This window comes from Mastomys coucha, unplaced genomic scaffold (assembly GCF_008632895.1).
Source record: "Mastomys coucha isolate ucsf_1 unplaced genomic scaffold, UCSF_Mcou_1 pScaffold16, whole genome shotgun sequence".
In the NCBI taxonomy this organism is placed as follows: domain Eukaryota; kingdom Metazoa; phylum Chordata; class Mammalia; order Rodentia; family Muridae; genus Mastomys; species Mastomys coucha.
The window spans coordinates 79,277,816-79,288,687 of NW_022196898.1; the positions used below are offsets into that span (position 1 = coordinate 79,277,816).

General features: G+C 37.5%; 1 long non-coding RNA gene across 1 annotated transcript in view; it reads left to right on the plus strand.

Moving 5' to 3' along the window:
• The window catches only part of LOC116094329, a 25,120-nt gene extending 19,293 nt beyond the window's left edge, over window positions 1-5,827 (plus strand). The window contains exons 2-3 of the long non-coding RNA XR_004120048.1: window positions 2,395-2,495; window positions 5,537-5,827. This is a non-coding gene — a long non-coding RNA (uncharacterized LOC116094329). The remainder of the gene's footprint in view (window positions 1-2,394; window positions 2,496-5,536) is intronic.
• Window positions 5,828-10,872: the final 5,045 nt, after the last annotated feature.

Genomic DNA, 10,872 nt, shown 5'->3' on the forward strand with positions numbered 1-10,872 from the left:
ACACACACACACACACACACATACTCTCACACACACACACTCTCACTCTCTCACACACACTCACTCTCTCTCACACACATACTCTCTTCTCACTCTCTCTCACACACATACAATCACTCTCACACACACTCTCTCTCTTTCTCTCTCTCTCACACACTCTCACTCTCACACACACTCTCTCTCACACACACATACTCTCTTCTCACTCTCTCACTCTCTCTCTCACAAACACACACACACACTAAAAGTGGGTAGTTCAATTAGAAGCTGATAGAATAGAATGAAAAATCAAACATTTTAACCTTAGGGCTCCTATCAGAGGTTAAAATGTATTATTACCTTTTTGAAAACACCAATCCTCCCCCTCAATAGCCAAAGCAAAGGAGATTGCCAAAGGTTTTGCCAGCTAAGGGATTATAAACCAGTAAATGGTTAGGAAGTAACTAGTAAAGGTTTGTGTTTCCATAGTAATTTGTTTCCACATGTATTTCTAAACTTCAAGTGTGATAAGAACAAGATATTAACCACAGAAACAGAACTGAAACAGGCAAGATAACAAGGAGAAAGTCTTACAATGTATGCTTAAGACCTGTGTGGAAAATCATTAGATTTTACTAGAAATAAGCCTAAGTAAATGGAGACAAAACTAGAAGCCTCACATAGAAAGGCAATCACAAAGTTATTAAACCTTTCCCTTTGAAAGAGTGATGTCACTTCCAGAACCCAATCAAAAAGGCTGGTCAACATCGCATGTGCTGGTAATCTTGTTGACTTTGCCCTTGTCAAAAAGAGAGGTCATTGCATCTGGTTACATCTTCAGCTTAGGCACTACCTGCTCGCTAGGGCCCTCTTATCCAGCACATGGCCCGAAAGAGGCTTGGTTTTCTTTAAGAAAACCAGACTTTTATTGAAAGGTCCATCCAGTGCAACAAACGTCTAAATGGGGAATTCCAAAAGAAACTAATATACTTATATCAATATTCACTTATGTAGAAATAGATGTTAAGTGATAACATTAAGCTTATCAAAATGGTGCCCCTGGAATTTTAAACTGAACCATTAATGAAATTGTTTGATAAATGTCAGAGTATAGAGTATACACTTTGGGTACCCAAAAGGATGCACTGTTAAACTGAAACATTATTATTAGTGAGATGGTTGACAATGCAAACACCTTAAAAGCGATTGACAAAAATACTGTTACCATGGTTCTAATGATGACTGATAAATCAAACAGGAAGAGAATGAAATGCCTCATCTATAAAAAAAGAGCCCTCATCTGTTACCCTGAATGCAGACAAACGTCTGTACCAGTTGTCCCATGTGAGGGATCCAAGTAGCTGCACCATGCATCAGCAATACAAATCTGAAATGGGCAATGAAGAAATTATTACAATCAAATTGCATAAATCTCAAGGTAAAGATAACCACCCCCACCCGACAACCCAAAGAAGAGCACATAGCAGAATTAAGATTTAAGATTTACCACAAATTACAGCCATTTACTTGCCCCAAATAAATGCATTCCACTCAAAAGTAAACAAAAGTCACTTTCCAGCATGAGTGAGTCCTTTCAGTTTCCAGAAGCCCAACCAAGGCAAGTAAGTATTTAGCCACGCAGACCAAATGTTTTCCAGGACAGTTCGCAGCAGCATGCCTGGACAATGGTGAGAAAGGTGGAGTCTGTTCCCATCTCTTTGGCAGGACAGAGTCTGCATGCCCAGATGGAAAGACCTTCCTCCAGCCATATGTCTTAGAAAATGACATTTCAAATGGTTTTTAAACATGTTGCCATGAAGCAGGTTTCAAATAAAATTCTTTTCCTTTTTCTTGTGATCTCTAAGTTAGTGTTCAAAAGAAGAGTTTGGTAAAAAGATCACAAGGCGGCTGTGTTGCTGTCCTCTGCATAGGGTGACGTCCAGGGCTTGATCCAGTCATTTGGAAAAATCATAGTGACTTATAAATGAGTGTAGATGGTATGTTCATTATGTGACCAAAGCCTGCCATTTTGAGTGCATTCTGAAATTCATTGTTATTGCTAAAGCTAGGATAAAACAAATCCCAATACTGAGGTGAGGACTTTTATTGTAGAAAAGCTGGAATAGTATGTAGCTGCCATTCAGAAGCTCGTGAGGTGGGGGGGCTGCCCTATTTAGAACACCCACCATACACAAAGGACTCCAATAGGTCTGATTGATGGGAATGTGGATAGTGGGGAAAATGGAGCAGTTGTACTTCCCTTGAGTGGGGTAGGCTAGCCCCTGTATAAGTTTTGAATTAGTATATTAGGAGAATGAAAGGAATTTAATAGGCATATTATATATTTTGACTCAATTCAATTTCTTAAGAGATAATGCAGATGAAAATTTTGATTTGTTTCTGTATCTTTTTTAGATTCAGCACTAAATTTTCTTGAATGAGACGTTAGAACTCAATGACGAGAGTTTCTGAATACAAGGCACCCGATTTCTATGTAATAATGAGAAGCCTAGAAGGTCGGTGAAACTTGCTGTGAGGTCCAAATAGATGGCTGGTATGAAGCCTGGCTGATTGTCTTAGTCAGGGTTTCTATTCCTGCACAACATCATGACCAAGAAGCAAGCTGGGGAGGAAAGAGTTTATTTGGCTTACTTCCACATGGCTGTTCATCACAAAGGAAGTCAGGACTGGAACTCAGGCAGGAGCTGACACAGAGGCCATGGAGAGATGTTTCTTACTGGCTTGCTTTTCCCTGGCTTGCTCAGCCTGCTCTCTTATAGAACCCAAGACTTCCAGCCCAGGGATGGCACCACCCACAAGGAGCCCTACCCCCTTGGTCACTAATTGAGAAAATGCCCCACAGCTGGATCTCATGGAGGCACTTCCCCAACTAAAGCTCCCTTCTCTGTGATAACTCCAGCCTGTGTCAAGTTGACACACAAAACCAGCCAGTACACTGATCTTAGCAGCATAATGCAGGAGTAGGCTCTACCCTTGTCATTCTAGACCTATGGGAACTGATTGAATGGGAGCTCATATGAAAACATTCTTAACCATAAAATGACAAACACTCCCTTCAAGGCTTGGAGTAAGCTGGCAAGGGAATCAAGCTGTTTGTATTCTGGGCTTCATTTTAGCCTAGGAAAACATTAAGTAACAATTTTCAAGCTCTACCACTAAAAAGTCATAACAACTTAAATTTGGAGTAACACTATAAAACTGGGGGACGCCCCTGGCTTTAGGAGTTCTTCTGGAGGGAAGAGATAGTGGCATTTCCTGAAGTAAATATAGACATGGTCAGGGAATGAACTTTTGTTTAGACTTTGACAATTCACCCACAATATACCCGCCTTCTGTCTGTGTACATTTTGTAGTGTGATTGCTCACCACTTTCCAGAGTTGGATGGAGGTTTCCTATTACTGCATTTCTTAGCAGATTTTGCAATGCTATGTGAAACAAATCTCTTAATTAAATAAAAACCTGTTCCTTTACCATACCCTATAAGAAGGAACACATTACTATTTCCATTTGTATCCTAAAAGACAATACTATGTTAGAGAGAAAATTGTGAGTACCTTGAGAGCCATTTTGGGTCAGGAATTATTGAGGGTTGTGATGAAGTCAGCTTGAGCTAATAAAATAGCAGATGTAATTATGAAATTGACTCAAACTATTTTATAGTTTCTGTTTTTTAGCCTTTGGATTCAGAATAGATTTTTTGTTTTTTAAACATGAGCCTAAGGGACTGAATAGTATGTAAGATTTTTTTACAGTGAGACCTTTTAGAACCCAATACAAAGCAATGCATTAAGGGGTCCTTGGAGGAATGATAAAATGGAATATGGGTCTATAATTGTAATTGCAATAGAGAATTTATTGGACTGGTTTACACAATTGGAGCCTGGCTTGTCCAGCAATGGCATTTGAACCCTGAAGATCCTGAAGGGCCTGACAAATGTTCAAGAAGCTGTGTGCCTCTGAGGCTGATCTCCTGGAAGCCCACTGCAGGGTAACTACTGAGAACCCAAGGTAGAAGATTAACGATGTTCACAGGTGGCAGCAATGACCGAGATATATTTGCTCAGCAAAATGGGACTTGGATGCACATGCACTGGATGCCTCTCTTTTCCTCTCCAATACCACCTAGTTCACTCTGTTGGACACTTTGTGTACATCCAGAGCAGAACTTTCTCCCTGAGTTGTTGTCTTGCAAATCCATTGTCTTCAGCGATACCACCACAGTCCCATCTAAAGATGAGATTTACTAATCCAAGGCAATTCTCACTTCTGTTATTTTTCAGTCAAAATTAGCCATCACAAGGAACACTGAATTTGGTTCAGGTAGCAGATAGCTCTTGGAAAGAAAACTTTTTTGTTTGTGGTTGCAAAAATATACACTCAAGCATAAACTCATCTTCACAATTGAGGCTTCAAAGATTTTTTCTAGTGGGTTTTGCCACACTAAACACTAAAGAAAATCTTCATGAGCGTAGGAAATGGCATTTTGGAAGACAGCTATATTTACACTTTTTAGCGTCAACAGAATTTTTTTTTTAATGCTTGATTTATTGGGCAGGAGTCCAGATCTTTGATTTTCTTTTATAACTGAATCCATTTGTCTATGTCAAACTGATTCCTTGCCTTTGATGGTTACATTATCTAAGAATACCACACCATAGTTTTTATTGCAATAGAGAAAAGCTTCATTGTATGCAGGCTCTTTTCTTATTTGTTTGCAAAAGGCAAGCGATTTGACTCTACCTTTTTATTTCACTAAAGAGATTAATGATGAAGAGCATAGTAATAGTATCTTGCTCTCTTTGGCCACACATGATAAAATAAACAAATCTATTCTTTTTTTAAAGTAAGAATATTTTGAGAGCATTTCTGAATTTGCCCATTTAATTTGTTTTGGGGAGTATGATTTTCTGGAGTAAATTATCCAACTGATGGAGGAATGAAAACTGGGAGAGGCACATGTTCTGAGGAGGAGCCCTTGTTTACAATGGCAAGCAGCTCTTACCTTACAACTTTTTCTCTATGAACAAATGGACTGATAGATCATTAACCCTTATATTAAAGAACAACATTAGTCTCACAGAAAAACATTTGTATCATTCTTTCTCCCCCTCAACATTGTTGCCATAGTAGAAAGTTTCTTCCTCTATCTGCTCTTGGGGTTTTAGAATTGGAGTTAGAATTAGCAGTTAGTGACTAATAGATAAGGGCAGATGAGATTATAGATCACTTTTAAGAGGGAAAACAGTCCTACTATAGTGCTCTGAATACAGCAGATGCCCAGAGCATGATAACAAGACAGATGACTGAGACACATGCCATTTTATTTTAGTGATTATTACATTTGAAGTTTGTTTCGCTAATTTTTAGAAATGTTGGATCTAATTTCAACCTGGTCTAATTTGCGAGGAATTTTGAAGAAATAACGTATAAAAATTAAAGTATTTAGTTTGTTTTTTTATTAAAAGTATTATACAATTCCTCATATAAAATATCTTTGGTTTCACCTTTTCCTACTTTTACTCCTCTTTTCTCCAGGTGTAATGATGTCTCCTGGGTGGTTTGTTGATGTGTTGTTGGCTTCACTGTTCTGTGACAATGACAAGGATAAGCACTGATTGCAATGTCACCTCCTTGTTAGGTGTCTTCAGTGAGTATATTCACCTTAGGACACAAGAAAGTGTATGGAACTTCAAAGCAATGTCTTTCAAAATCTAGTTCTATTCAACTTTATTCTATCAAGTTCATCCTGGATTCACTTACAGTTCTCTAAGAGTAATCATAAAGCCACCCTAACAACAACAATAATAAAACCCCATGGTATTTTCTCATTTCTATGGCTTTTGTTTTGCTCAAATTTTCTTCCCTTTCATACTTCTTAATTAAGTGTTTTCGAGACCATGGAGATGACCGTCATGAGTCACCTAGTAGGAATGGAACCCAAGTCCTCTGGAAGAGCAACAGATGTTCTGAACTGCAGAGCAATCTCTCCAGTCCCTACATGTTTTAAATTGCAAAAAAAAAAAAAAAAAAAAATCTGCTAAAAGTTTTTCCAAATTATTTTTTAGTTTTTTTAGTTTTCTAACAAAATACATGTGTAGATTATTGAAATCATTGTTGATTGTCACCAGTTTTTATTTAATTTTAAAATTTAACCAGTTGGCATTTTAATATTAGCCATTCTAGTGTATTTACAATGGCATTTTTTTTTAAAAAAAGAAAACCTTATAATTGTTTTACTGATGTATAATTGGTATGCAATCATTCACACATTCTTAAAGCATAGTTAGTATGTTTAGTCAGAAGATATGCTCTATATTGACAGCACAGTCAGCTTACTCAATTGCCTTAGTTAGGGTTTTACTGCTGTGAACAGATGCCATGACCAATGAAATTCTTATAAAGGATAACATTTAATTGGGGGGTAGTTTATAGGTTCAGAGATTCAGTCCACTGCCACTAAGGCAGGAGTATGGCAGCATCCAGGCAGGCATGGTGCAGGAGGAGTTGAGAGTTCTACATCTTGTTCTGAAGGCAAACAGGAGAAGACTGGCTTCCAGGTGGATAGGACAAGGGTCTTAAAGCCCATGCCCACAGTGACACACCTACTCCAAAAAGACCATACCTCCTAATAGTGCCACTCCCTTGGCCAACCATGTATAAACCATCACACCAATATATCCACTGCTGTGCAATGCATGATTCTTCTGACCTAAGCCTCATGTCTGTCCTGAGGAAACCACCGATCTGCTATCACTGAATTAGTTTGATGTTCTAGAATTTTCCATAAATGAAGCAATAGGGTGGATTTACTATATATATTTTTTCTCAGCACAGCTATTGTAAAATTCATTTATTAGAAATTCATTTATTTTTACAGCTAAATGGTATTCTGTCGTATAGATATGTAACCATTTATTTATCAGTCACCTTTTGGATGTTTAGGCTCTGTTAGTTTCTGCCTATGAAACAGTTATCAGCATTTATTATCTTCCATTTCTGTTGGGTAAAGATCTAGGAGTACATTCATGACCATGTGGTAGGTACAAGAAGCTGAACAACCATTTTATTCATTTTTTTTATTAAAGAATAATTTTCCAATGCAATATTTTTATTGATTATTTGGGAATTTCACATAATGCACTTGTTCACTTACTTCCCAGTATCCCAGGTCTGCCTCTCCATCCTTGTGAATCCTACCCAAAAAAAGCAGAAAGAAAAAAAAAAAAGCAAAAGTCCAATTTGTGTTGTCTGGGCATGGTTAAACTTACAGTGGGCATCTTGAAGGAAACTGAGTTCTTTTCTACCTTCATCCCCATCAGAAGCCATCGATTGTGGAGAGCTACCCTCCACCATCCTTATCACAATTCTAAGAGTTTTCTTTAATTTCTTCCTGTGTAGGCTATTGTTGTTTTAGAGGATAGGGAGGGTAGGGATTCTCCCAGAAATCTCCCATGACTTTCTCAACTGTGCATCTGTAGTCATCCATGCAACTTCAAAAGGAACTTCCTTGCCCTTTATAATCAGAAGGAACATGGATCATGAACTTCCACATGGTTCTGGCAAAAGACATCCATATGGCCTCTGGTGTCAGCATGTGCCACAGAACCTAGCATGGTCTCTGCTGGTAGTACAGACCATAGACATCAACATGGCCATCTCATCATGGTCTCTGCTGGCAGTACAGACCACAGACATTAACATGGCCCTTCACTGCTGTGTGGACCAGAAGCCATGTTAATGTCCATGGCCTGAGCTGTTTTATTTTTTAAAGGCATATTTTTTAAAATATGTAGATGTATACATATGTGTACATCTACATGTATTGTATGTATATGTATGTATGTGTTTTTGTCTATGTTGTATGTGCATGTATGTGTATGTGTGTGTGTGTGTGTGTGCCTGCGTGCGTGCGTGTATGTATGTGTGTTTGTGCACACAAATGTTCAGACACCTATGGAGTCTAGAAGAAGATGATTTACAGGTGGTTGTGAGCTGCTTGGCATGGCTGTTGGAAACTTCATGTGGGTCCTCTGTGCGAGAAGTACTCATTCTTAACTGCTGAGCTACCTCTCCAGTTTCCTATAAACTATTTTCTAAAACAAAGGTACCACTTTTCATACACTACCATTGTGTAGAGTTCTTTTTTTTTCTCTCTTATTGCCAACATTTGTTGGGTAAATCCTTGCCTTATGATTTCTATTGCTATAATTAAACACTGTGACCAAAATACACTTAGGTAGGAAAGGGCTTTTTAGTGTACCTGTCCTAATCCAGTCCGTCATGACAGGAAGCCAGGACAGGAACCCAAGGCAGGAAGGTAAAGGCAGGAACTGAGGGCATGGAGTAACACTGCTCACAGGCCATGGTATCTCTCTGTGGCTTTATCATGCTTTTACCCCTGGCCAATAAACTTACATAAGTTGTCATGTGTTATCTCCCACTATTTTAGTCTGTATTCAAATCTTTTCACATTTTCTATCAAATATCCAATAGGTGATTGAATAAACAACTGGCTACATATCTTTTGGGTTTTGGTCATTTGGTTGAAAGAATTCCTCATATTCTATAAATAAGTCCTTCATAAGATGTGACTTTAAAATGTTTTTGTGTAGTCTCATTTGAATTCTCATATTAATAATTTATTTAAAAAACTAAGTCTCTTAATTTTGAAAAAGTATAACTCATCATGTTTTCGTCTACAAAAGATAATTTTACTGTTGTGTTTTAGGACTTTTTAGCTCAATATTAAACATTGCTATTTTACTACTTTCTACAGGTCTTATATTTAAATTTATAATTAATTTTGAGTTAAAAATTTACATGTTCAAGATATAGTCTGATTACTATTTGCCTCCTATTGATTATTTCTATCTATCTATCTATCTATCTATCTATCTATCTATCTATCATCTATCTGTTCTAGCATCATTTACTAATAAAATTATTAAATTGTCTCTAATTGGATTGTTTTAGCATTTTTGTTAAAAATAAACTGAGAGGCAGGAAGAATGGCTCAGCAGTTAAGAATCCATAGTGTTCTTCTAGCAATGTGAGTTTAATACCCAGCACCCACATGGTGACTCACAATCATCTGTAACTCTAGTCTGAGGAGATGTGACACTCTCTTCTGACCTCTGCAGAAACTATGCACGCATGATGCACAGACATACATATGGACAAAACATCCACACATAAAACAATTAGATAAAAACATCAGCTGATCATATATGCATAGATGACAGTATGAACTTGCATACTTATTTCTAGGCTAAATATATTGTATGACTTATAGCATAAACAGCTTACCAATAAATCTAGACATCATGTAATATAAGTCTAATACTTCGCACAAGTATTTTTGAGTTTTTTTTTTTTTTTTTTTTTTTTTTTTTTTTTTTTTTTTTTTACTGTCAGTTCTATATTTTTCAAAACATTTTAGAATCAGCACCTCAGCTTCTATTCAAATCATGGAATTTTGATTCACTTTATTTTATATTTCCTGTAGGTTTCTTTTTATATTCTCCTTTACTTTTAAAAACTTCGCTTCTCTTTTGTACAACTTTGCTCTGTGCTCACTGGATTGCTTCCTGCCGTCCACTCTTTCTGGGCCCAGAACTTCATCTTAGTCTTTTTCATCTTTGCTTAGCTGAGCTCAAATCTCCTTCAGTCTAATCCTTTACTTTATTCTTTTGCCATTCCTCATTATAAAGAACAAAAAAGTTACGTCTGTATATTTCCCAGAGGACGAAATTCTGACTCCAGTAATCTAGGATGGGCCTATAACTTAGGGCTGCTTTCCTTGTGGTAGTCTTTCATTTCTCAAGAGAATTGTAGGCTGTATTCATTTATACCCCAGGGCACGTTGCCTTCAAAATCCTGGGAAAAGGCAAATGATAAATAATAAGGAAGAAAGTATCCTTCTGGTACCAGTCTTTGATATGCCAGGTGTGGCTCAAGGAACTTCTGGTAAATCCTAGATATGGGGCATTAAGGCAGATCTGCTATCTATTAGTAGGGCCTGACTATAGGAAGCCCACGTTTGAATGGTTTCTTCCCCCTGGGTATCTTGAACTGGGTGTTAAAGAGAGGAACATGTGTTTTAGATGTAGAAATTCATGAGTAAAATGGCCTTTGGGTAAGCCTAGGTATTTTAAACATCTGGTCCTCAAATGCAGAAAGAAACCCGCTCTCTGTTCCTTCTGATTTAGGAAACATCGCGTAGTTAAGGGGATACTCAGGCCATAGCAACAGCATTTCAACTGATCTCATTGTTTTGCTTCTGTCCCAGTATTTTCACATTCTAATATTTTGATCTTTCTCATTTAAAAAGATTAATCCTTGGCATTTGAATGGTGTTCAGTTTCCATCCCTCATCACGAAATGTTTGCACTTGCCTTATTAGAACCTAATCTCAATTCTGTCACTCTCTGTGTTAGGTAATATGGAAACAAGCAATGGAGTGTCTTGGCATCTTTCCCTCTTCATTGTTCCCTGCCTTGATAATTTTCTTCCAAAATTATTTGCATCCTTCAATATTCAGCTCAAGTGTCACGCTTCATAAACTCTAGCTACAACTTCCCTCCAAATCACAATTTCTATTTTTCAGGCTATTTTTGTGACATCATACCAGCTAGCACTTGCTATACATATGCTAAGAGCTTTGATTTATTGTACATGTGCTAAGAGGTAGGCATCCACCATTATTGGCACTGGTTCATAGTTCATAGTTCATAGGCTCACAGATGATGCAATAATCCAGATACGACATGCATCACAACTGCACCAACACTTCAGCCACCAGTGATATCCTTTTGTACCCTGTCATGATGGAACTGAGTGTGCTGCAGTTTGCTTTATAACACATTCGAAGA